Source organism: Peromyscus maniculatus, chromosome 20 (assembly GCF_049852395.1).
Source record: "Peromyscus maniculatus bairdii isolate BWxNUB_F1_BW_parent chromosome 20, HU_Pman_BW_mat_3.1, whole genome shotgun sequence".
NCBI lineage: Eukaryota > Metazoa > Chordata > Mammalia > Rodentia > Cricetidae > Peromyscus > Peromyscus maniculatus.
Window position 1 is genome coordinate 29,266,865 of NC_134871.1, and position 24,686 is coordinate 29,291,550.

The following is a 24,686-nucleotide window of genomic DNA, read 5'->3' on the forward strand; positions in this document are numbered from 1 at the left end:
AGCCATTCGGATATGAGGACACAGAGGCTTCCAGTCAGAGGAAACAAGATCAACTGAGAAGTTGGCCAGGTGAGGTTAGCTGTGGCTTGTTCTGTCTCTCTGATCTTCCAGTATTCACCCCAATAACTGGCCTCAGGTTTGATTTTTTTAATAAGACTCCTTAAGATTCCTGCTACACATGACCTCCTATATTTGACTTGCTAAGGGTGCTATCTCCTCCAGAAGTACTATTCTGGGGAGCAAGCCCTAGACACGTAGCTTTTGGGGGACCGTTAGCATTGAAACTGCAACAGTGAGGTTTGAGAAAATTCAGCTCTGTGCCCACTTCCCTCCTCTGCTGCATTTGATTTTAGTAGGAAGAGATGCACTTCCAGTCACACTGACATCATATTCAATAAACTAGTTACCTAGACTTGATGATCACTGTTGCGGCCTTATGTAGAGACTGCAGAGGCCCTGCCTTCTGTGAGAGTCACTTACATATCCTGGCAGATGAGAGAAACTGGTGTGCAGAAGCCGTGGCATGAGCTTCTCTCTCATGGATATAATTCACACAGCAGGTACATGCCTGGGTCTCATCAAAGCCAAAGCAAACATGGCATTATAAACAGGCCATTATGCAGAGCTAATATTTTATAAAAATATTTTGATATATATATATTCTCAAAGAGAATAAATGCACAAAATACTCATCTTCAAAGACTAAAGACACATGCACACTCACAATTGAAATTTCCTAAGGTGTGATTTGATGGCCACTCTGCAATGTCCTTGCTGCATATTTAACTGAAGAGAGTCTCTCCTGTCTAACAAATGTCTTCTTTTAAGACTGCCAGATGCTCTTGATAAGAAGCAGGGTGACCCACGGTTCCTTTTCCTAGCACTCTTTGAAGGTTGTAACTGCTGAAAGTAACTACTTCTACCTCTAAGTCACATGAGATAAACCTTCCTAAGATTGTGAGGTCAATGACCAAGGTTTTGTCAAAGCTAGATGTTTCTCAAGGTTTCAGGCAGTGAAGCCAGGATGAGAGAAAAAGAAGGGTATTTATCCAAATTAACTTATCTCGTCACACATAGTGCATTTTTTTCCAGCCTGGAAGATACAGAAGGAAATAAAAGCTCTGGACACACCTGAAGCATGAGGAAGATTTGCGCTGAGCTGAGGACATATGAACCCAGTGAAGCTAGTATCACCGAGGAGACACAGAAGATTGCTTTCTCTCTGTCTATCCTTCAAGAAGTGAAAGGTAAGGAAAAAGGCCTAGTTAAAAATTACATCTGACTTCCAGCACAGAAAAGCACAAATAACCCCAGTGGTCAAACCTAAAACAACAATCTTGGAATTCTCTGGCTATAGATCAACTAATTGTGCACATTTTTAAAATCTAAAGCAATCCCTACACAGCTGCTGATGGTGTGGAAAGAACTAGCCCTTCAAAGACCAGCACAGCAATTCACACTGATGGGAACTCCATCTGGGGATTCACTTCATGCCACTACATTACCTTTTACAGCTCTTGGAGAATTAAGAAAAAACCCACTGCCACAACCACAGCCAATCTCTATGTTGATAAATTATTAAATGAGACATGTCTTCTGCAAGAAGAAATAATTACCACTTTAGCACCTGGTGACTGCCTGAAAGTTTTGAGTTAACATCTGTGTGTGGTGTTTAAGATGGAGCCAAGGTAGGAAAAAAGAAGATTAAATGATCAAATAAAAACGACTAAAAAAAGAGCAAAATTCAAAGACAGTACAAATATGGTGACCAAGTTGAACAACCATCCAGGGAGCTGCCTCCTGACTTCATGATGTGCACCCCACGTCACTTCATTCATATATGCCTCTCAAGCTTGGGCTCCAAGCTACTTGGTTTTGTGTCATTTTTCCTTCTTATTATCTCTCCTTACCTTTATCTTTGGCTGTAGATACTCTTTCTTACTATTTTTTATATATGTAATGTACTAAAAGTCCTTGTTGGCTGACTCCTGTACTCTGTACAGCAAGATTTCCTGATAGCTTGCCTTGTGCCCACATCCTGAAGCACCCATGTAAGGTTAACTCTACCATAAATGACAAACCCTCTTGAATTTTACATTGTGTTGGGTATAGGCATGCAAAAATTAAAATTGCCTAAAAGTTCAAATATCATGATAGAAAGGAGTGTGAGACATGTGAGTAAGCAGTGGGCAATAGTGTAGCATATGTAGTGGAACATGAATGCCCTCTCATGCACAAAGCAGGCAGCAGTCCCTGTAAGAGGATACAAAAAATACCCATGGGTTTGTTTTTCATTCAATACCCCACCTGTGCCCACTCAGGTTGCTACCCCAACCACTTTGAGGGCATTGATCACCATCACATCGATACCATTCTCTTTATTTCAAAGTGGCCCTAAGTATCTTCATTCATATAAATTACCTATCCTTTCCTTAATGACTCCTTTTTGGTAGCACATATAAAGACTAGAAATGCATTTCAAAGGTCTATACAACAGAACTATTTTGTTCATCTCCCTAGCAAGGTTTATTTTAAAACTAAGCTCTGAGTACGCAAAGTAACAAAGAAAATTCATCTCCTGATTGCTTCCTAACTAGCCTTTCCTCTATTTTAACGTGTCTCTGGGATTCACATTTTACTCACTGCCCTTTGTTGTCAGACTGGCTTCAGAGTGAGACCAAGTATGAATGCCATGAGTATTTTAGGTCAGGAACTAAGGGTCTGTTTTTTTTCTCAGCGTTGAGCATTGAAGCTTGAGAAAAATAGGGTAAGGGAGACCTGTTTACTGACCAGCAAGAGTCAAACAGGCAGCTGAAGAGATGGCTCAGCAGTTAATAGGGGAAACTACTCCTGAGGAAGGTCCAAGTTCAGTTCCCTTTACCCATGTCAGGCACCTCCATGCCTGGAACTCCAGCTCTAAGGAACTTAATGCTCTTTTCCGGCCTCAGCAAACACCTACCCTCATACCTACATACTTACACACAGATACATACATATCCATATACTAAAAATAAAATAAAATCTTTAAAACAAAAGACTAATGAGTGAATTTTTTTCTATGGCATGATTTTACAAGAATAAACAAAACTTGAGGCCCACTTCATGAGATGGAGATGGCCAGGAATCAGAAGCTGAACAGCCCAGGGACCTAGGGTAGAATCAAACATGAATGGAAAAATTAAATAAATAAAAATTAATTAATTAATTAAATGAAATGATTCCTAATGATATTCTGCTACACTCATAGATCAGTGGGTTGTCTAGTTGTCATCAGAGAGGCTTCCTCCAGCAGCAGATGGGAGCAGATGGAGAGACCCACAGCCAAACATTAGGTGGAGCATGGGAACCCCACAGAAGAGGAGGGTGGGGAATTGTGGGAGCCAGAAGGTTTGATGACACCAGGAGAACATGTCCCACAGAATCAACTAAGCAGGGCTCATAGGAGCTCACAAAGACTGGTGGCAATCACAGAGCCTGCATGGGTCTGAGCTAGGTCCTCTGCATATATGCTGTGGTTGTTTAGCTTGGGATTTTTGTGGGACTCCTAACAGTGGGAGTTGGGTGTCTCTGACTCCTTTGCCTGTTCTTGGAACCCTTTTGCCCCTACTGGGTTGCCTTGCCCAGCCTTGATATGAGTGTTTGTGCCTAGTCTTCTTGCATCTTGTTATGCCATGTTTGGTTGATATTCCTGGGAGGCCTACTCTTTTCTGAAGGGAAATGGAGGCTGGATCTGGGAGAGATGGGAGGAGTGGGGAGTGGGAGGAAGGGAGGGAGGGGAGGATGTGTTTGGGATATATTACATGAGAGAATATTAAATAAAAAGAATAAACAAAAACAATTGTAAAAAAAAGATTGTTTAAGGCTCAATTACCAAAGGGAGGCAGAATCACGGATAAACTGATAAATACATTTGCTTTGATAACCTGGACTTTCTAATCTGACACAAAAATAAAATTGGGATTATTTGTCAGGGGTAGCAACAAAGCAATTTTGTTATGATACTCCTTGCTGATTTGGACAATATCATCTAGATGTTAATCAATGCCAAACCTAGACTTCTTAGGAATTGCATCTCCCATCTCTGTAGACGTTGCTGCCCAGATGAAAAGGGAGACAATAAAGCCAGGAAGTGGTGGTGCATGCCTTTAATCCCAGCACTTGGGAGGCAGAAGCAGGTGGATCTCTGTGAGTTCGAGGCCAGCCTGGGCTACAGAGTGAGTTCCAGGAAAGGCTCCAAAGCTACACAGAGAAACCCTGTCTCAAAACAAAACAAAACAAAACAAAACACACACACACACACACACACACACACACACACACACACACACACACACACACAAAATGGCTTCCAGTTTTTTTTTTCCTGGGATTCCTGTATGTGTCAACTTGTGTTTCCTTGTTTCTCCTGCCTTTTATTTGGTTCTTTTTCTTCTGTTTGTTTTGTCCTATCTGACTTGTTTGTTTTGATTTTATCTTATTTATTTTATTATCATTCTTTAGATTCTTGTTTGTTTTCTAAGGAGAGACAGAAGGGTGTGGATCTGGATGGGAAGGGAGGGATAGAGGGAGAAGGTGGAGGAGAGGAAATTGTAATCAGAATATATTATATAAAAAAACTATTTTCAATAAAGGAAAAACTATTCAAAATGCACAATTCCTCTTGAAGTGTCTTCTTATGACCAATCCACAAAAGGAAGCTAACTAGGTACCGGCACTGATACAGGTAGTGCTCACAGATAAGGATGTACAAATAGATCCATCTATGTGTGTAAACAAAATTCATATAGATGTATATCCATATATGTCAAATGATTTGTCTAACAGCTTCTACAGCTCTTTCATGCATCTCACTTCAGTCTACTTGATGTCAGTTTCACTTAATATCTTCAGAGGGAGGGGAGGAAAAGTATTAATTTTGGTACTTTGCTAATAGACAACTAAAAAACTGTTTCCAGGCTCTGAAATTTACTGTAAACACATCTTCCTGAAAACAGAGCAGGAGCTAGAGGAAGTGTGGATCTGATGTGGGCCTCCATTCCACTCTGTTTCCTGGTAAGATATGATTATGAAGAGAAAATACATGGCAAGGCTGTATCAGTAGACAATGTATGGTTTAAGTTAAAACTTGATGGAAATCACTCAATGGTGGTAGTCAGGGGAGAAAGGGAGTTGTGAAGTTTTGTGGGAAGGGAAACATCCTAGAGATGGATGCTGAAAAGAATGTGCATGAGTTTAATATTGCTAAACTGTACACCTGCCAGTCAGCACAGAATGGAAAGAGGTGGAGCTAAAGTCAAACATACCTCATCCAGGTGTGATGTCACCTCGAAAGTATATGCCATTGATATAAATATAAATATAAAATGGCACTTTACCCATCATCTTCCTTAAAAAAACACCCTCTTGGCTTAACCCAGAGGAGAACATCAGACAAATCCCAGTCAAGAAGCATCTAGAAAATAGCTGACAAGTACCCCTCAAAATGCCAATCAATGAAAGGAAGAAAGGTCTAAGAACCCTTCAGCCCAGGGGATCCAGGGAGACCTGTGACTAGATGTAATATGGTACCTAGTTGGGATACTAGGAGAGAAAAGGTATTATTAGACACAAACTAAGTGACTCTGAATAAGCCACAAAGGCTTTAGTTAATCATACTACATCATCATTTGTTCCCTAGTTGAAACACACTGTGATAATAACAGGGAGATGCTGTGGGATGTTCTGTATGTTAAATGTGTTGCTCTGATTGGTTAAAAATAAAACAGTGATTGGCTAGTAGCTAGACAGGAAATATAGGCAGGACAAGGAGAGAGGAGAATTCTGGGAAGTGGAAGGCTGCTGCCAGCTGCTGCCAAGACAAGCAAGATGTAAGGTACCAGTAAGCCACAAGCCATGTGGCAACTTATAGACTAATAGAAATAGGTTAATTTAAGATATAAGAACAGCTAGCAAGAAGCCTGAGCCATTGGGTCAAACAGTTTAAATAATATAAGCGTCTGTGTGTTTATTTTATAAGTGGGCTATTGGACTACCAGGGCTTGGCGGGACCTGGAGAGAAAACTCTAGCTATAGGGAGACCTGGGTGTATAGGATGGAAGACCCTGGAGTAACTTAATAACTTTTGTAGCTTTTCTGTGAATCTCAAACCTACCTAAAAAATAATTTTAAAAAATCAATATAAAGGTTATATAGGATTAGAAACACGACTGAAGAGGAATATGAAATGAAAGACTGGTTCTGAGGAAATCACATAGAAAGTTGTAAAGAAAGATAGTTGGAAGATCTGCAAGTGAAGCAAAGAGCTATGTGACAGGTCAGGCACTTGATTTCTAAGAGGGAAAAATGTTTGAGGAGATAATTCCTTATATCATTGCTTAATCTCACTCCTCACAGCTGAATCCTACTCCACAAACTTGCCCCACAGCACAGCTCTCAGCTCTCAGATGGAAGAACCAAAATGAATAAGAACAGACAGAAAACAAAAACAAATGTGTCTTTCAATAAATCCTGGTGAAAGTGCAAACTATCATTTGTGCAATTAGATTTGTGAGAACAAATCAAGGTGCCAGAGGAAAACAGCACAATAATTTCCTAATTTCAGGAAAAAGTAACTCTCATCTATAATATCACATCTGATTATGCATCATTCAAAGATAACAAAGTAAAAGCACTTTAAAGTTAGCTGGGAGTTTATTACAGAACTACTATGGGGTCCATTTTAGGAAGAAGACTGTTGATTCAGAAGGAAGAAGTACTAGTTAATAAAACATCAACAAACACGATGACACCTGAATGGTCTCCAGGTAACAGTGAAGTTTGGAGGCGTTCTTACACCCTACTATAATTCCTATTCGTGCATGATGAAATTGAGAAAAAGGGCAAGTAAATATTTGCAGAGAAACAGTGCAAAATGATAAAAAAATATCTCTATAATAACCAAGTAATAACGCATCTTTGGAGGGCTTATACATACAGGCCTAAGTAAACCACTAGTAGGCAGTAGTATGTATGGTGAGGGGTGTGTGTGTGTGTGTGTGTGTGTGTGTGTGTGTGTGTAGAGAACATCATACTGGAACAATCTGTGATTACTGTCTCATTTCATTAAGACATGCATCAAAACAAACATTTACATATTTTAATGAAAGAGCAGAAGAAAGATGAATAAACTTCTAAATAGTAGAAGGAAAATGGAGGTTGGATTAAGCAAACCAATTAATCTGGTAGAAAGGGAGAAGAAAAATTAAAAATGCAACTTGAATGAAAAAAAAAGGTTGGAAAATTACAAAAACTGTAAGCAAGTACAAGGCAAAGAGAACAAACTTCCCTGTCATCTAATTGCTTAGGTTGGAGATTTGAAAACAATCTAACTTGACACTGTACAACAAAGTCAACTAGAGAACAACGATTTTGATAAATTGAAACTAGAGTAGAAAAGGAAAAGCTGTCCAAAATAGAGTGCTGGTTCTGTGATAATTAGAGAAGATGAAACAGACTTGTAGAGGATGCCATTTCTAAGAGTAAAGTAGAGATATAGATTAAAATGCATAAAGCAACAAGTCTCAAACCACATGAAGATATGCTGAGAAAAACTCAAGGGAGAAATTTATAAAACCATAATCCTCATGGGAACATTAAATATACTTCTCTCCAAATCTGATAGATCAAACAGAAAAAAAGTCCTCTAATATTGATACATGAGTCGAACAATATTATGTTTGCTGTAAAAACAGATGTTAGGCTTTATTTGTAAAGAAGGAAGGCTAACATGCTGTCTTTTCCGAGTTAAAACAATTCAGTTTTAAAAAATAGATCAGGTAATAAGCCAAAATTAGTTCTCAACAAATACCAAAGAATTAATACTCTAGAGCAGTGGTTCTCAACCTTCCTAACATGTGACCCTTTAATACAGTTGTTCATGTTGTGGTGATCCCAACCATAAAATTATTATCATTGCTACTTCATAACTATAATTTTGATACTGTTATGAATCATCATATAAATATCTAATATGCAGGGTATCTTCTATACAGCCCCTGTGAAAGGGTTGTTTGATACCAAGGGGTCATGACCCACAAATTGAGAACCATTGCTCTAGAGACTATATTTGTAAACTTTACCCAACAGAAGTGGAATTTAATAACTTAACAACACTGTGTTTTTAGAAATTTAAGGAAAATTGTAATAGTTAGAATCAAAGAAGAAATCATAAAGAAAATTCCATCATATTTAAACTCAGTGGCTACTCTACTCAAAACTTGTGGAAAGCAGCCAACTTGGTGCTCACAGGCATCTTTGGATACAATTATGTATGTTAGAAAATAAAGAAGACAGATATTAAGGAACTAAACATTCACCTCAAGAAATCAAGAGTAAGATAGAATAAATCTGACTATAAAATGTCATTTTTGTTAGATCAAAATTATAAAACAGTGTGATACTCTTTTGTATGTACTTACAGAATAATGTTAAAGCAACCTCAGAGCATGTATAACTGTAACTATGGGCTACAATTGGAGATAAGGGAGGATGGTAGAGTAAAAAGGTCCAAAATAGACTTCAGCCATGCCTGCAATATCTCTTCCACTGCAGTGATCTGAAACATACACCCCAAATTCTTAGCATTTATGAAATTCAGGTGAATGTGCCTGCATTTATTATCCTTTGTCATTTTAAATGCTTGGAATATTTCTTAGCTAAAAATAATCAGAGAGAAAAAGGTACAAGCAATTATTAGAATAAGAAAGAAAAGACTCTCTACCTTGCCTTTGTCTTAGGAACTAGAAACAGAGGAATTGTAATTCCTGCCTTCTACACCAAATGAGGATTGCCTAGATAGAACAGAGTACAGTGTGTTCAAGAATGCTAACTGCTATCATTACTTTATCCTCTATATACTTTATATAAAATTCATATCATTTATATAAAATTGAGTATAGGCTACTCTTGTCTTCGTGTCAATGTAAGAGCTGGACAAGAAATTTTATTTGAGTCCACTTCATTTGACTTCTAAAGCAAAGGCATCATTATTACTGTTAATAAGGAAAAACCATAAAATGTGAAATACTCACAATTATTAATACTCCACTGATGTGCAATGCTGCAGAATGGTAGAAATTTTTTTCCTTAATATCACTACTATAAGGCTAGTTGGCTCAGTATCCCATATCACTGTTCTACTTAAGTTCTCTGTGTGAACTCCAGTGAGAAGGCCATAGTAAGGACAGGATGGCCACTCCGGTGCTCACCAACATTCTCTGCCACCACTGAACTTTCCATTTCTGCAACAACTCTCACAGATACATGATCTGTTCATACCATGTTTAATGTCATCCATCTCTTCTGATAATGATCTGAGGTCCAGTGATCTTCCAGAGTTAAGAAAATAGACAGCAAGCACACAGGACATATGCAGTACTTAACTGTACATGCATTTCCATGCTCAATCTGTGTTTGATCATAAAAATGAAAACATCAGATATGGAGTTCTCTTGATAGACATTTTATATTTCATAAACACAAATAATGATATTTGAAAACTTTTCTATAAAATGTTTAATGTGAGCAATAATTATATTTAAATGACTTCACTTAAAATTATTCAACTATAAATATGAAACCATACATTCTTTTTCTTTAGAAACAGCAATTTGAGTACAAAGCACTTCATAAAATATTTCTTCAATCTAATGTTTCTCTGAAATGGGATGGCACAGCGGTTCTGTGGCCTATAGAAAATAGAACAGGTATATAGCCTTTGAAACACTGGTGCATTGTATTTTCCCATACACATTTATTAAAACACTAAGTCAGAATAGTTTCAATTACACTTTAGATATATTCCTTTCAAAAGATGCCATTATCACAAAAAAAGAGAACACACACAGTAATACAAGCATCAGTGATCATAATTTCTTGGGTTTCTTTGCATGAAGAGATTCTGAAGACACTTGGGCCTGCAGACACTTGATAATTCTGAAAGCCAAGATTTATTGAGAACTTAATCAGCAAATAAATTGTAGGCAGCACCAGACTCTCCATCTTCTCTGCCTTGGTGTTTTTCTCTGTCTATATCAAACAACTGACTTTGCAGTAAGTTATACAACCCTTCATAGCTTCTTTTTGTTCCATCTTTCCCACAAGAATATATAAACTTCTTAAATACAGTACTATTTAGGTGGAGGCCATTGACAAAGAGCAAAGGATAGGAAAAGATGATATTCTTGCCTTTCTCATGCTGCCGGAGTGCCATTTTAATTCTATGTCACATTTACTAGACATCTGTTACACGCTCTTCACTGTAACAATGAGTGAAGACCTCCTATTTTACTTTCATTGACAGTCATGGGTGAGCTTGGCTGTTTATGACCAACCACTGTTCTCTTATTTATATGGGTGTTTCTGCTATGGAGTTGAGTCCTGGTAAAGCTGAATTGGTAATGGTTTACAGATATGAAGACTTGAAAGCTGAATTGTTTGTGAGATTACTTCCTCTACTGGACCACCTACATTTGTTGTTCTGGTAATTAGGATCTAATAATAATGGTTGCTGTTACTATTATTACTATTAATGACTTAGAAAAGGCCAGTCACCATCTAAATTATTTCAAACCATCCCATCAACTATTCAAGATCAGTTGTTCTCATTGTAAACAAGAAAAAGAGCACCACCATAGACTGAATCATTTGTCTAAGATAATACACCTACCACCACAGTAGGATTTGAACCCAAGAGATCCCAAGCCTAAGCACATGATTGATTATCTGAATTGTATCTCAAATTTTGAATTATTTAAAAGGGAAGGAGGGCTGAAGGGCTGTAAAGTCAAAGATATAATAAGTTCTAGAGATGCTGGTGTCAGGCAAGAACATGGGCTTATTATCAACAAATCAGATAATGATCTAATATGAGAACATTAACATTATCAAAAGCAACCATCTGATAAAACCCATGTCTTTCAACACTCCATTTAGCCTACAGTAGTCACATTCCCACTAGAAACTTTCTGTTCCTATTGCTTGCATTTGAGAATAATCACAGTTTTACAGGGAATAATGTAAATTCTGTTTGGAGATGATTTTCAAAACTTGGTAACCATGCATGTTGGACCAGATGTTCATAATACATTTCAACATTTCCCACAGACCTATGTCTAGGAAGTACTGGAACAGAACTCACTGGAAGCTGGCTAAAGCATGGATTTTGCAAGTGTAGAGTTAGCACGATGCAGAAAGTGGGCAGGCACAAAATTGCAGCACCCCTGGAATCCCATCATTTCCCCTTTGATGTATTTTGTTTAGTAAGTTAGAAGCTGGATAACTTACCACACAGCAATATGTATACTTAGGAACTCCAAAGCTGTGCCTTAACATAGTTGGGATATCCCTGCTGAGTTCCTCAGTATCATTGTGGTGTTGGTTGTTTTATTTTAGAAATTTAAAAAGAATATACCTGAATTGTCATTTTAGAAATAAGGCCTAGCATGTCAATCTCATACTTGAAAATCTTCAAAGGTTCCTACTACCTACAGCATCCTCCCACTTCAGCTTTGTATTCAGTTCTGCCTTCACGAACTGACAGTTTTCATTTGATCCATATCCTACCACTTTTCACTCACCTATTGCTTCAGACTTACAGAAACATCCTCCACCCCTTAAACCACAGACTGCCAAGACTTCTAATTTTGTTCTTTATTATCCCACCACCTACCTTTTTGAGACTTAGCTCAAATGTGAAGCCATTGCTCTCAGACCATGAGCTGTTAGCAGAAGGAACTGTGTCCTCTCCATTTGATTTGCCTGTTATGACATAGCCTCTTACTAAAATACAATAACCTCCTTGTAAGCCATCATACTACATGGTGATGTTGTTTCAATGAGGTATCTAGCTCTTCCAGACAAATCCATGCCAGATTTACTCCATTCTTAAGTGGGAGGAAATTCACTCAGACACTAAGGTTACATTGTCATGTTCTACCGCCCCTCTTCTCCAAGAAGCTATTGCTTCCTTTACCATTGCAAACTATAGAAAATGAGGATAAATTAAATTCATCCTCTCTTAGAATTCATCTGTCACATCCCTTCTGGTTCTCTGTCTCTGTCTAAGGGAGTAATTGGAGGCCTCCATTATGTTTACTTGTGCAATAAAATGGTACATTCTAATCAAATGATAAAATAGTAACAGCAACATTCAAATAACCTATAGCTTTAAAATGACTACAGATTCTCCCATACCACATCCAAAATACAAGGCAAATGACAGTCTAAAAGAGTCATTTTAAACAAATCTTACTTTATCACATGACACAGCTTACAGATCAATTTATACACAAGTTTTTTTTTTTTTGTATATGCCAGCAGAAATGCCTATGTTAGCTGAATGAGATGTAAGGATGCCAAGTGTATTAGTGAAACTTACAAATGAATTCAACTCTCAGAGCAAGTTCTCAGCAATTTCCAGCTATTAAAAAATGTTTTCCCAACAGCCAGCCAGCAAATAAGAGACCTGCCAGCAGGCCCCTCCACCACAGCTGCTACCCATTGGACTCTAACCTACAGGACCCACTCCACCATCCAAAACCTGTGACCAACCATTCCCCTCCCACATACCACCTCCAATTCCTCCCGCCTCCTTGCAATCAACAGGCCCTAGAGGCACAAGCACCACCTGCATCAATTGGAAGAAGAGGTGAGTGAATGGTCTAGCAACTAAACTTCCCCAATCTTTAGATCATAAATCCCAGGGCATATCCCATGCCCCTCCCCCTCCCATGTCAGCCCCAGCAGCCAGCCAGCAGTAAGAGTCCTGCTGGCCTCTCCATCACTGGTGCTGCCCATTGGATTCTGTAGCCTATAAGACCCAGTCCACCACCCAAAACCACTGAACCCATCATCCTCCCCCTGGGCAACCCCACTCCCCAACATCCATAGCTTCTAGAGGCATAAGCTCCACCTACACCAGTTGGAAGAACAGCAGCCCCTATAGGCACAAGCACCATCTACAGCAGTTGGAAGAACAGATCCACTCTGTTGCTCAATCCCACCTAACTCAGCATCCTTCCCATGAACAGCAACATCAGCAGACCCTATAGGCACAAGCAACACATACACCAGTTGGAAGAACAGGCACAGACAAAACCTACACCAGGTGGAAGTACAGACTTCATAGGCACAGTCACAACCCACATCAGCTGGAAGAACAGACCCCTTAGGCACAAGTAAAGCCCACACAAGCCAGAAGAACTAGATGATATGCTGGATCTAGGCACCCAAACCCCAACAAACCTCAGCTGAGACAACCATACTCAACCTGATCTCCAGCCAATTAACAGAACCCTTGACCATTCAGGTCAAAAGACAATAAAGGAAACAAACAATAAAGGAACAAAAGACTCATCCAACAAAGACATCACAAGAATCAACACCTGTACCTATAAGTGTCCCAAACTCAGATGAGTAAATGGCAGTGTGGAAATACATTAAACAACATAAAGAACAATATGGGACCGCCAGAACCTAATACTTCTAAAACAACAAGACCTGAGCATTCCAACACAGATGAAGCAGAAGAAAATGACCTTGAAACTAACTTAATGAAGAAGACAGAGGCTCTTAAAAGGAACTGAAAAATCCCCTTAAAGAAATCAAGGAAAATACAAACAAAAAATTGAAAGAAATCAATAAATCCCTTAAAGAAAGCAAAGAGAGCTAAGAAAAACCAAACAGGCAAAGAAAACAGTTCAAAACTTGAAAATTGAAATAGAAGCAATAAAGAAAACACAAACTGAGGGAATTCCAGAAATAGAAAATCTGGATAAGTGAACAGAAACTATAGATACAAGCATCACCAACAGAATACAAGAGATGGAAGAGAGAATCTCAGGCATTGAAGATACAATAGAGGAAATAGATGCATTAGTCAAAGAAAATGTTAAATTCAAAAAATTCTTAACACAAAACATCCAGGAAACTGGGACACCATGAAAAGACCAAACCCAAAAATAACAGAGAAGAAGAAGAAGAAGAAGAAGAAGAAGAAGAAGAAGAAGAAGAAGAAGAAGAAGAAGAAGAATTCCAGCTCAAATGCACAAAAAATATATTCAACTAAATCATAGAAGAAAACTTTCTCAACCTAAAGAAGGATTCTTATGAAGGTACAAGAAGCTTAGGAACCACAAAGTAGACTGGACCAAAAACAGAAGTCCCCTCACCACATAATAATCAAAACACTAAACATATAGAATAAAGAAAGGATATTAAAAGCTACAAGAGAAAAGGGCCAAGTAATATATAAAGACAGACTCATCAGAATTACACCCGACTTCTCAATGGAAACTCTGAAAGTAAGAAGGTCCTGGACAGATGTTTTGTAGACACCAAGAGACCACAGATCCAGCCCAACATACTATATCAAGAAAAAATTTCAGACACCATAGATGGAGAAAATAAGATATTCCATGACAAAACCAGATCTAAACAATACCTATCTACAAATCCATCCCTATTGAAGGTATTAGAAGGAAAACTCCAATCCAAGGAACTTAGCTGAACCCATGAATACACAGGCAGTGGATAATCTCACACCTGCAAATCCCATAAAAAGGACACATACACACACACTACTACCACCACAGACAGAACCAAAAAATAACATGAATTAACAATAATTAATATCTCTTAATATCAATGGAGTCAATTCGCCTATAAAAAAGACACAGGATATGAAAACAGGATCCATCCTGCTGCATACAAGAAACATAGCTCAACTTCAAAGACAGACATTACCTCAGAGTAAATAAAAGGTTAGGAAAAGATGGTGTGCGCCACTGCCGCCCAGCAGATTTTACAATCAAATGGACTTAAGAAGCAAGCTGGTGTAGCTATCCTAATATCTCACAAAATAGATTTCAAAAGAGGTGGAAAAGGACATTTAATATTCATCATAGAAATATCCATCAAGATGAAGTCTTAATTCTGAATATTTATGCCCCAAATACAAGGGCACTCACATTCATAAAAGAAACATCACTAAAGCTTAAATCACATATCAAATCCCATACACTAACAGTGGGAGACTTCAACACAGCACGCTCACCAATGGACAGGTCTGCCAGACAGAAACTTAACAGAGAAATAAGGGAACTAACATATGTTATGACTGAAATGGACTTAACAGATATCTACAGAACATTTCACCCAAACACAGAAGAATATACCTTCATCTCAGTACCTCATGAATCTTCTCTAAAATTCACCTCATACTTGATCACAAAGTAAATCTCAACCAATATAAAAAAACTGGAATAACCCCATATAGTTAATAGGATCACCATAGCTTAAAGTTAGAATTCAACAAAGCCTACAACCTCATGGAACTGAACAACGCTCAACTGAATCACTACTGGGTCAAGGAAAAAAAATAAAGAAATTAAAGATTTTCCAGAATTCAATGAAAATTAATGTACAACATACTTAGACTCATGGAACACTATGAAAGCAGTGCGAAGAAGAAAGTTCATAGGAATAAGAGCCTACATAAGGAATTTGGAGAAATCTCACACTAGTGACTTAACAGCATACCTGAAAGCTCTAGAACAAAAAGAAGTAAACTCACCCAGGAGGAGTAGATGCTAGGAAATAATCAAATTGTGGGCTGAAATCAATAAAATAGAAATAAAGAAAACAATACAAAGAATCAATGTAGCAAAGAGTTGGTTCTTTGAGAAAATCAGCAAGATAGATGAACCCTTATCCAAACTAACCAAAATGCAGAGAGAGAATATCCAACTTAACAAAATCTGAAATGAAAAGGGGGACATAAAAACAAAGAGGAAATCCAGAGAATCAATAAGTCATACTTCAAAAACCTGTACTCTACAAAATTGGAAAATCTATAAAAAAATGGACAATTTTCTGGATAGGTACCACATAATAAAATCAAATCAAGATGAGAAAAATAATTTAAATGGACTTATAACCCCTGAGGAAGTAGAAGCAGTCATTAAAGTTATCCCAGCCAAAAGAAAGCCCATGGCCAAATGGTTTCAGCACAGAATTCTACTAGAATTTCAAAGAAGAGCTTATACTTATACTCCTCAAATTCTTCCAACACAATAGAAACAGAAGGAACATTGCCAAACTCTTTTTATGAAGTTATAGTTACCCTAGTACCCAAACCACACAAAGATGCAACAAAGAAAGAGAATTACAGACCAATCTTCCTCAGGAACATTGATGCAAAAATACTCAATAAAAAACTGGTAAATTGAATCCAAGAACACACCAAAACAAAACAAACAACAACAACAACAACAAAAACCCCCACCATGATCAAGTAGGCTTCATCCCAGAGATTCATATGAAAATCTGCTCTCTGGATAAGTGAGACAGTTCTTTAGCTTGAACTGTTTAGGGGGCCCCCAGGCAGTGAGACAGGGACCTGTCCTTAGTTCATGAACTGGCTTTTTGGAACCTAGTGCTTATAGTGAGACACTTTGCTCAGCCTTGGTGCAGGGAGGAGGGGATTGGACCTGCCTCAACCAAATGTACAGGCTCTTCTGACTTCCCAGGGGAGACCTTGCCTTGGAGGAGGTGGGAATGGAGGGTGGTTTGGATTTGTGGTTAATATGTAAAATGAATAGAAAAATCTCTTAATAAAATGAAAAAAAGAAAAAAACTTCCATTAATCCATAATCCATCAATTTACCTGTTAGATTTATTCTCTTTTCTTTACTCCCCTTTTATTACTTATTCACCAATACAAAGAACCCATACCAGTATTAATAAAGACACCAATGCCTTCCTCAAATGTATACACATACAAAAATAAAAATCTAGGATTTATATTGGAGAAAAAAGGAAAATCTGTCAGTATAATCCATTATACAGACAAACTGAAAGAAAAAACATATGATCATCTCATTTAGATGCTGAAAAAGCCTTTGAAAAAATCCAACACCCCTTCATAATGAATGTGTTGTAGAGATCAGGAATACAAGGAACATACCAAAACATAATAGAAGCAATATACAGCAAGCTGACATCCAACATCAAATTGAATGGAGAGAAAAGCAAAGCAATTCCACTAAAATCAGGAATAAGACAAGGCTGTCCACTCTCTCCATATCTATTCAAAACAGTAGTCAAAGTTCTAGCAAGAGCAATAAGACAACCAAAGGAGATCAAATTGGAAAGGAAGAAGTCAAACTTTCACTATTTGCAGATGGTATGATAGTATACATAAGTTCCCCAGGGAACTCTTGTAACTGATAAACACCTTCAATGATGTGGCTGGATACAAGACTAACACAAGTAAATCAGTAGCCCTCCTAAATACAAATGATAAATGAGCTGATATAGAAACCAGAGAAAAAGTACCCTTCACAATAGTCATAAATAATGTAAAGTATCTTGGAGTAACTCTAACCACACAAGTAAAAGACCTGTATGACAAGAACTTTAAGTCGTTGAAGAAAGAAATTAAAGAAGATATCACAAAATGGAAAGATCCCCCCTGTTCTTGGATAGGTAAGATTACCATAGTAGGAATAGCAATCTTTCCAGAAGCAATCTACAGATTCAATGCAACCACAACAAAATCCCAACACAATTCTTTTTCAACCCTGAAGAACAAATACTCAACTTCATATGGAAAAACAAAAAACCCAAAATAGCTAAAATAATTCTGTACAATAAAGGAACTTCTGGAGGTACCACCATCCCTGACTTCAAGCTCTGCTATAGAGCTATAGTAGTAAAAACAGTTTGGTATTGACATATAAACAGACACATGGATCAATGGTATTGAATCAAAGACCCTGACATAAATTCACGCCTATGAACACCTGATTTTTTAACAAAGAAGCCAAAAATATAGAATGGAAACAAAAAAGCATCTTCAAGAAATGGTGCTGGCATAACTAGATCTCAACATGTAGAAGAATGCAAATAGATCCATATTTATCACCATGCATAAAACAAGTCCAAGTGGACCAAAGATCTCAACATAAATTTAGTTACACTGTACCTGATAGAAGAGAAAGTGGGAAGTAGCCTTGAACACATTAGCACAGGAGACTACTTCCTGAATATAACACCAGTAACACAGACACTGAGATTGGCAATAATAAATGGAACCTCATGAAACTGAAAAGCTTCTCTAAGGCAAAGGACATTTTAAATAAGATAAAATGGCCACCTACAGAATGGGAAAAGATCTTCACCAACCCCACATCTGACAGAGGGCTGATCTCCAAAATATATAAAGAACTCAAGCATCTAGACATCAAAATACCAAATAATCCAATTTAAAAAATAGTATACAGATTTTAATAGAGAATTCTTGACAAAAGAAACTCAAACAGCTGAGATACAACTAAAGAATCATTCAACATCCTTAGCTATCATGGAAATGCAAATCAAAATGACTCTGAGATACCATCTTACCTGTCAGATTAGATAAGATCAAAAACACCGAGGACATCCTATGTTGGATAGGATATGGAGTAAGGAAAACATCCTTCACTGCTGGTGGGAATGTAAACTTGTACAGCCACTTTGGAAATTAGTATGGTGGTTTCTCAGAAAATTTGGGTTTTGGGGATCAAGACCCAGTGATTCCACTTTTGGGCATATACCCAAAGGATACTCAATCATACCATAAGGGTACTTATTCAACTATGTTCATAGCATTATTAGTAATAACCAGAACCTGGAAATAACCTAGATGCCTCTCAACTGAAGAATGGATAAGGAAAATGTGGTACATTTACACAATGGAGTATTACTCAGCAGTGAAAAATAATGACATCATGAAATTTGCAGGCAAATGGATGGAACTAGAAAAAAAATCACCCTGAATGAGGTAACCCAGACCCCAAAAAACAAACATGGTATGTACTCACTCATAAATGGATATTAGATGTAAAGCAAAGGATAATCAGGGTACAATCCACAGCCCCAGAGAAGCTGGATAACAAGAAGGACCCTAAGAAGGGCTCATGGATCACCATAGGAAGGAGAAATAAATGAGATCTCCTGGGCAAACTGGGGAAAGAGCGACAGTAGAGGGGAGGGGATGGGGGATGGGAACATTAGGGATTAGGATAGTCAAGTTGGGGGAGGAATGGAGAGGGAGAGCAAAGAAAAAGATATCTTGATAGAGGGGGCCATTATGGGGTTAGGGAGAAACCTAGTGCCAGAGAAACTTCCAGGAATCCATAATGATGATCCCAGCTAAGACATCTAGCAATAGTGGAGAAGGTGTCTAACTGTCCTCCTATAATCAGATTGGTGACTACCCTAATTGTCATGATAGAACCTTCATCCAGTAACTGATGGAAGCAGATGCAGAGATCCACAGCCTAGCATTGGGCCAAGTTCCAAGAGTCTAGTGCAGGAATTATACGAGCAAGTAGGGATCAAGATCATGATGAGGAAACCCACAGAGACAACTGACCTGAGCTTGTGCTAGCTCCTGGACTCTAGACCAACAGCTAGGGATCCTGCATGTGACTAACCTTGGCCCTCTGCATGTGGGTGACAGTTGTGTAGCTTTGTCTTTTTGTGGGGCTCCTAGTTGCGGGAACAAGATCTGACCCTGATGCATGATCTGGCTTTTTGGAACCTACTCCCTATGGTGGGATACCTTGCTCAGCCTTGATAGAGCGGGGAGGAGCTGGGTTCTACCTCAACTCGATATGCCAAGCTTTGTTGTCTTCCATGGGAGGACTTTCCCTTTCTGAATGGAGATGGAGGAGGAGTGGATGGGAGAGGGGTAAAAGAGAGTCGGGGGAGGGAACAGGAGCAGAGGAGGGAGGCAAAACTGTGGTTGGTATGTAAATTAATAAAAATATTAATAAAAATGTTTTCCACAGGTCTTATATGAAAGTCAGACACTACATAACTTACCTCAACAGGAATGACTTATTTAAATAAAAAAAAAATGAGAAGATCCCCAAAAGTAGATGAGAAGGAGTCACAAATGCCCTATGATCATCAACCCACTTTTAGAAGTGACCAAAAAGAGAAAACAAGAGAAAGAGTTAATACCCTTTTGACATTTCTAAGTCCTCAACTGTTATAGGCATTTGCTTCACTAAGCACAGTTATGAAAAGGCAACACCAAAATTTTCTCAGAAAAAAATAAAAGCGAAACACTACCTATACAATAAAATTAAATTAACAAAACTTAAACTGAATGGTGAGGAGATTTTTTAAGGACTTGAAACAAGTTGATTCTCTGTACAGCTTTACAAGTGACTGTACTGCTCTCTAAAAGTAAGAAAGAACAGTGATTTCATGAGGACTCTGGGTCCAGGGTCATTGTTCTCCTATCTTTTGTGCATAAAATAATTGTGGAGAAAGAATCCACAGTAGGAGTAGACAGAGTTCCTGAAATGTTTCAGGATAAATATTTCCTGTAGAAAAACAAAGATGCCTGAAAAAAAAACATGGCAGAGGGAAGATTTAACATATTTCAAATAATAATCCATTTATTTTAAATAAAGCATAAGGGAAAGTGTGGATAATGAGCCCTTGACCAGGCAGAGTTTTCTTTTGAGTAAATACAAATGCTGCTCAAGTATGGTCTTTGTAGGCCAATTATGGAACCACCACATGGTCCTAAAGATAGCCAGGAATTTTAAAATGAAAACAACATAAATATCAGTTTTTAGGCCCATTTGAATGGTCATTCTTAGAGGCTTCTTTAGCTCTGCCACTCTCAAAATGTTCAAGGACAGTGTGCTCATAACATATTCTTTCAACAAATGCCTTTGTTGAAAAAAGACATTACTAAGAGGGAGTTTGCTAAACCCATTTTTTCCCCACAGTATATGTTTTTCTCTTTCTGTATACTATTTCTTGATAGGATCAGAGTGTTTCTTGAGTCAGGCTGGGATGCTATTTCCAAGACAGACCTGACAAAAACCTGGGCAAAGGACACTTCCTCATCTGACTTTTCATTTCCGAGAGAGTCTTATCACTGGAGATGACTATCTAAGACTCTAACACAACCTGTATCTTGGCATGTATTTGACTGTCTTCACTGGAATATTCTGGGTCAGGCAGGCCTGGTGATTCCTCTAACTCTTCCCCACTCCTTACTTCTGCTTGCTAGTTATGTCACCAACATATTCACAAAGTATTCAATCTAATATCAAGATTTTCCCTCTTTTTGTCTCTTTTCTGTTTTTTTAAGAGGAAGCTATTGGAAACATTTTTCTTCTTTATTGGGGTAAAACATGCACATTAAACCAGAACTTGACAATTTGCAGACATATCAAGGGGAAAGTGTACAGCTCCTGCCATGCTATAGTCCTGGCCCCTTCATTCCAAGACTTTCCTGACCACACATTCCTCCTTTTTAATATGTGCATTGCTGTTGAGAGTTCCTGCTTCTGTCCCCTTGTACTTCAGGAATCCCTATTTATCTTTACTAAAAAAAGCTCAAGAACTCAAGACTCACTATGTTGAGGTTGCCCTTGCCCAGCCAAATAAACTGTTTATACCCATCCTCAACAGGTATCCAAAGTAAACTGTACATGTCACAGTTAGGGAGCATTTGCAGCAGATTTATGGCTGTTTTTGAATCGAATATCTCTTCTACTTCAAGATATCAAGGTCCATGTTTCCTTCCTCTTTGGTTCAAGCATCTAGGATATGATGTGCTATCAACACTTGTTAAGCAAGTGAGCAAAGGAGCACACAGATAAATATCTTTTCAGAGCAGACTCTCATGCTTGGTAATAATCACAACCAGGATGCTCACATTTCATATTTTTAGAAATATGTGTCTTATATGTCCCACATTTCAATAATGAGGCAATGTTCTTCCTTCTTTTTCTTTTATTTCTTTAGAATCAAAACCTACAAATTCTGACTTCAGAGGAAATGATAAACTGGAAGAATTTTGGGTGGGAGACAAATGAACACTCTGAAGTACAGCAGTTTTGGCCACAGGCTTTGTCCACTGACACCAGAACATTCCAGGAAATGACATCTCAAGCAAACAGCTTCACATCCAGTAAAATACACACACACACACACACACACACACACACACACACACACACACACACACACACACACACACATAATTCAATAGCACTTCACAGAAAATAGCTGTTGCTGACAGTTACTTAGGAATGATTGATTATATTTATAAAACACAAATGTCTTATTAGACTAATTGAATATAATTTAAGCTGATGGCTTGGGCAAAAGAGTGAATTTGTAAGAGTTGTAAGGCAGGAAGACAAAGGAGAAGACCATAGAAGGCTAAGTCTTAGAAAAAGGTTCTCAATATCAGGGAGCCCCACTGGACCAACACTTCAAATTAACAAGGCACTGAGGGACTCCAATGTTCAAGCTGTCTGACATCTCATCCAAGGGAGAGCATCCAAGAGGAGTGTCATTTTTCTTGGAAAAAGTTTTCCACAGAGCTTTCATAATTCACCAATTAAGCTGTTTAGCCTCAATGTAATTAAGTAATATCATTATGAACCCATTTTTTTGGAGGGGTCTCAGGTTTTTACTGCTTCTTTTCCTTTCTTTTTGGTGGTGCTGAGGATCAAATTTTGGATCCCAAAGATGCTAGGCACATGCTCTCCTACTAAATGCCAAGCTCAGCTAGAATTACTGGTGCTCATCCAGAGCTAGGAAGTCACACATTGGATCTAGACCTTCATGTTAAAATATAGTCTATCAACAGAAATTCAAAATCCATTTTTAAATTCTATAGTCATTAATCATTCAACAGGGCATTGGTACTAGAAGTGATCACAAGACATCTGAGACACAATAAGTATCATATAAAAATGCCAAGTGTAAAGAAGCCATTAGGCTTCCATCATACAGGGTATGGTGCCTTAAATGTCAAAGGGAAAGGTTATGTTAATGATTCTATAACAGCTGGCTCTAGAGTTGCACAATTATAACTAAAATATTAAGAAGGCAGAGTGGTCACTAATGGGACTAGAGGTTAAAAAAGTATCATCTCTCGTTCTAAAGTTGTTTTTCAGAGTCATGTTTATTAAGTCATAAAATATAACATTTATGAGGAACTTGGGTTGGGTCAGGCCCTGTTGTAAAATGATTAGATTAATGCTTTATTTAAATTTCAAAACAAGCATGAGAAATAGGAACTATTATTATCCTTATTTCCTAGATAGGGAAACTGAGGCACAAAGAGTCAAAGAAAATAACCAAAGTTTAAGGTTAGCTAACTAGGAAGGTGCTGAAACAATAAAGGTGATCTACCTCTAGTGTCCTCTGTTTTTTTTTTTTTTTGTTTGTTTGTTTGTTTTTTCTGAGACAGGGTTCTCCTTTGTAGCCCTGGCTGTCTTGGAACTTGCTTTGTACACGAGGATAATCTCTAATTTAGAGATCCACTTGCCTCTGCCTCTTGCAAATGTTAGGATTAAAGGTGTGTACCACTGGGCCCAGCTCAGTGTCCTGTGTTTTTAACAGTGTGTCGATGCTGCACCACAACACACACTCAAAAGAAACACTACTCTTTATTCTAGAGTTTAAGTTATATGTTCACATGAACTTCCAGAAATCTTTCAGAGATTAAAGCTATGGATTTAAAAAATGAATCAGTAACTACCAAAATAAACAAAAAACCCAAACAACAACAGTAAAACCTGAACCCAACATTTTAAGAGACAGGCTGTAGACACCCACTCACCTCTGCATGTTGTTTGACATTTATCGGTGAAACTGAATTGAAATCAATTAGCAGTGATGTAGAGTCCCATGCTGAGGGCCACAGCACAGAGATTCAATATGTAGAAAACAGTCAATTTTTGTTTCAATCTAGAGCACATAAAGTACTCTGGAAGATTATAATTGAATAGAGAGGAGGAGAATGAAGTCCAAAGTGTTCAGATGATCTGCCCAAGGCCAGGAAAGTAGTTTGTAGAACAGAGTGACCTAAAACCTATTCAGATGAACTAGTTTCTCATTTTATTCCACCAGCCCATTTCCATCAAATTGGTGAAACACATTGAAATAAAATTAATTTCCAGAATAAACATCTGTGTTCTGTAATGACAAATGTTTGATTTTTGCATATTTCCCTTAGAACCCATTTTGTTCTGGAATGATTGCAAGGGAAAGGTATAGACCACCAAGGGATGGGAAGGACATAGGACTCCACATAAAAATCTAGACTTCTCTGAAGATGTGCATTTGGGTTTTATTTTTTGAGCAATGTCTCTCTTGAACCTGACCCATTTGTATAGGGTCTTCTAGTCTGGAGAATATAGCTGTTGTAAAAGTAGGCATTGAAATGCTTTCTTTGCTTATGACAATGCCTGTGGGCAACTGTGTAGGTCTCCACCTTTGGGCCAAGGCTCTCAGAACAGACAGCACGTTCCAAACCTGTCTGTGTGCCTGACTTAATGGAAAGCATCATACGCTAGGCTTTATGGAAAGCCTGCTGGCTGCTCAGTGCATCTTTTCTATCATGCATGGTAATGATGATGATGTACTGTTAAAAAAGTGCAGCTCAAGATTTCCAATTAGTTTGTTTAATTATTTTTTTCAAAAGATCCTGTGTCATGTTACCTAGAGATATTTCATTAGTTTATTTATGTGTCTTTCATATCAGAGCAACTGTTCTTACCCTCCATCCCAAGGACATTTGACAATATCTTGAGATATTTTCACTGTTACAATTTTTGGGG

The 24,686-nt window shown here is 38.0% G+C and overlaps 1 protein-coding gene and 1 long non-coding RNA gene across 6 annotated transcripts in view; one reads left to right on the forward strand and one right to left on the reverse strand.

Annotated features, from left to right (window-relative positions):
- Window positions 1–3,731, forward strand: part of LOC121824268 (uncharacterized) — a 56,348-nt gene extending 52,617 nt beyond the window's left edge. The window contains exon 3 of the long non-coding RNA XR_013046396.1: window positions 1,093–3,731. This is a non-coding gene — a long non-coding RNA (uncharacterized LOC121824268). The remainder of the gene's footprint in view (window positions 1–1,092) is intronic.
- The window catches only part of Cpq (carboxypeptidase Q), a 429,601-nt gene that overhangs the window by 135,863 nt on the left and 269,052 nt on the right, over window positions 1–24,686 (reverse strand). The gene's annotated exons all lie outside the window — the stretch shown is intronic.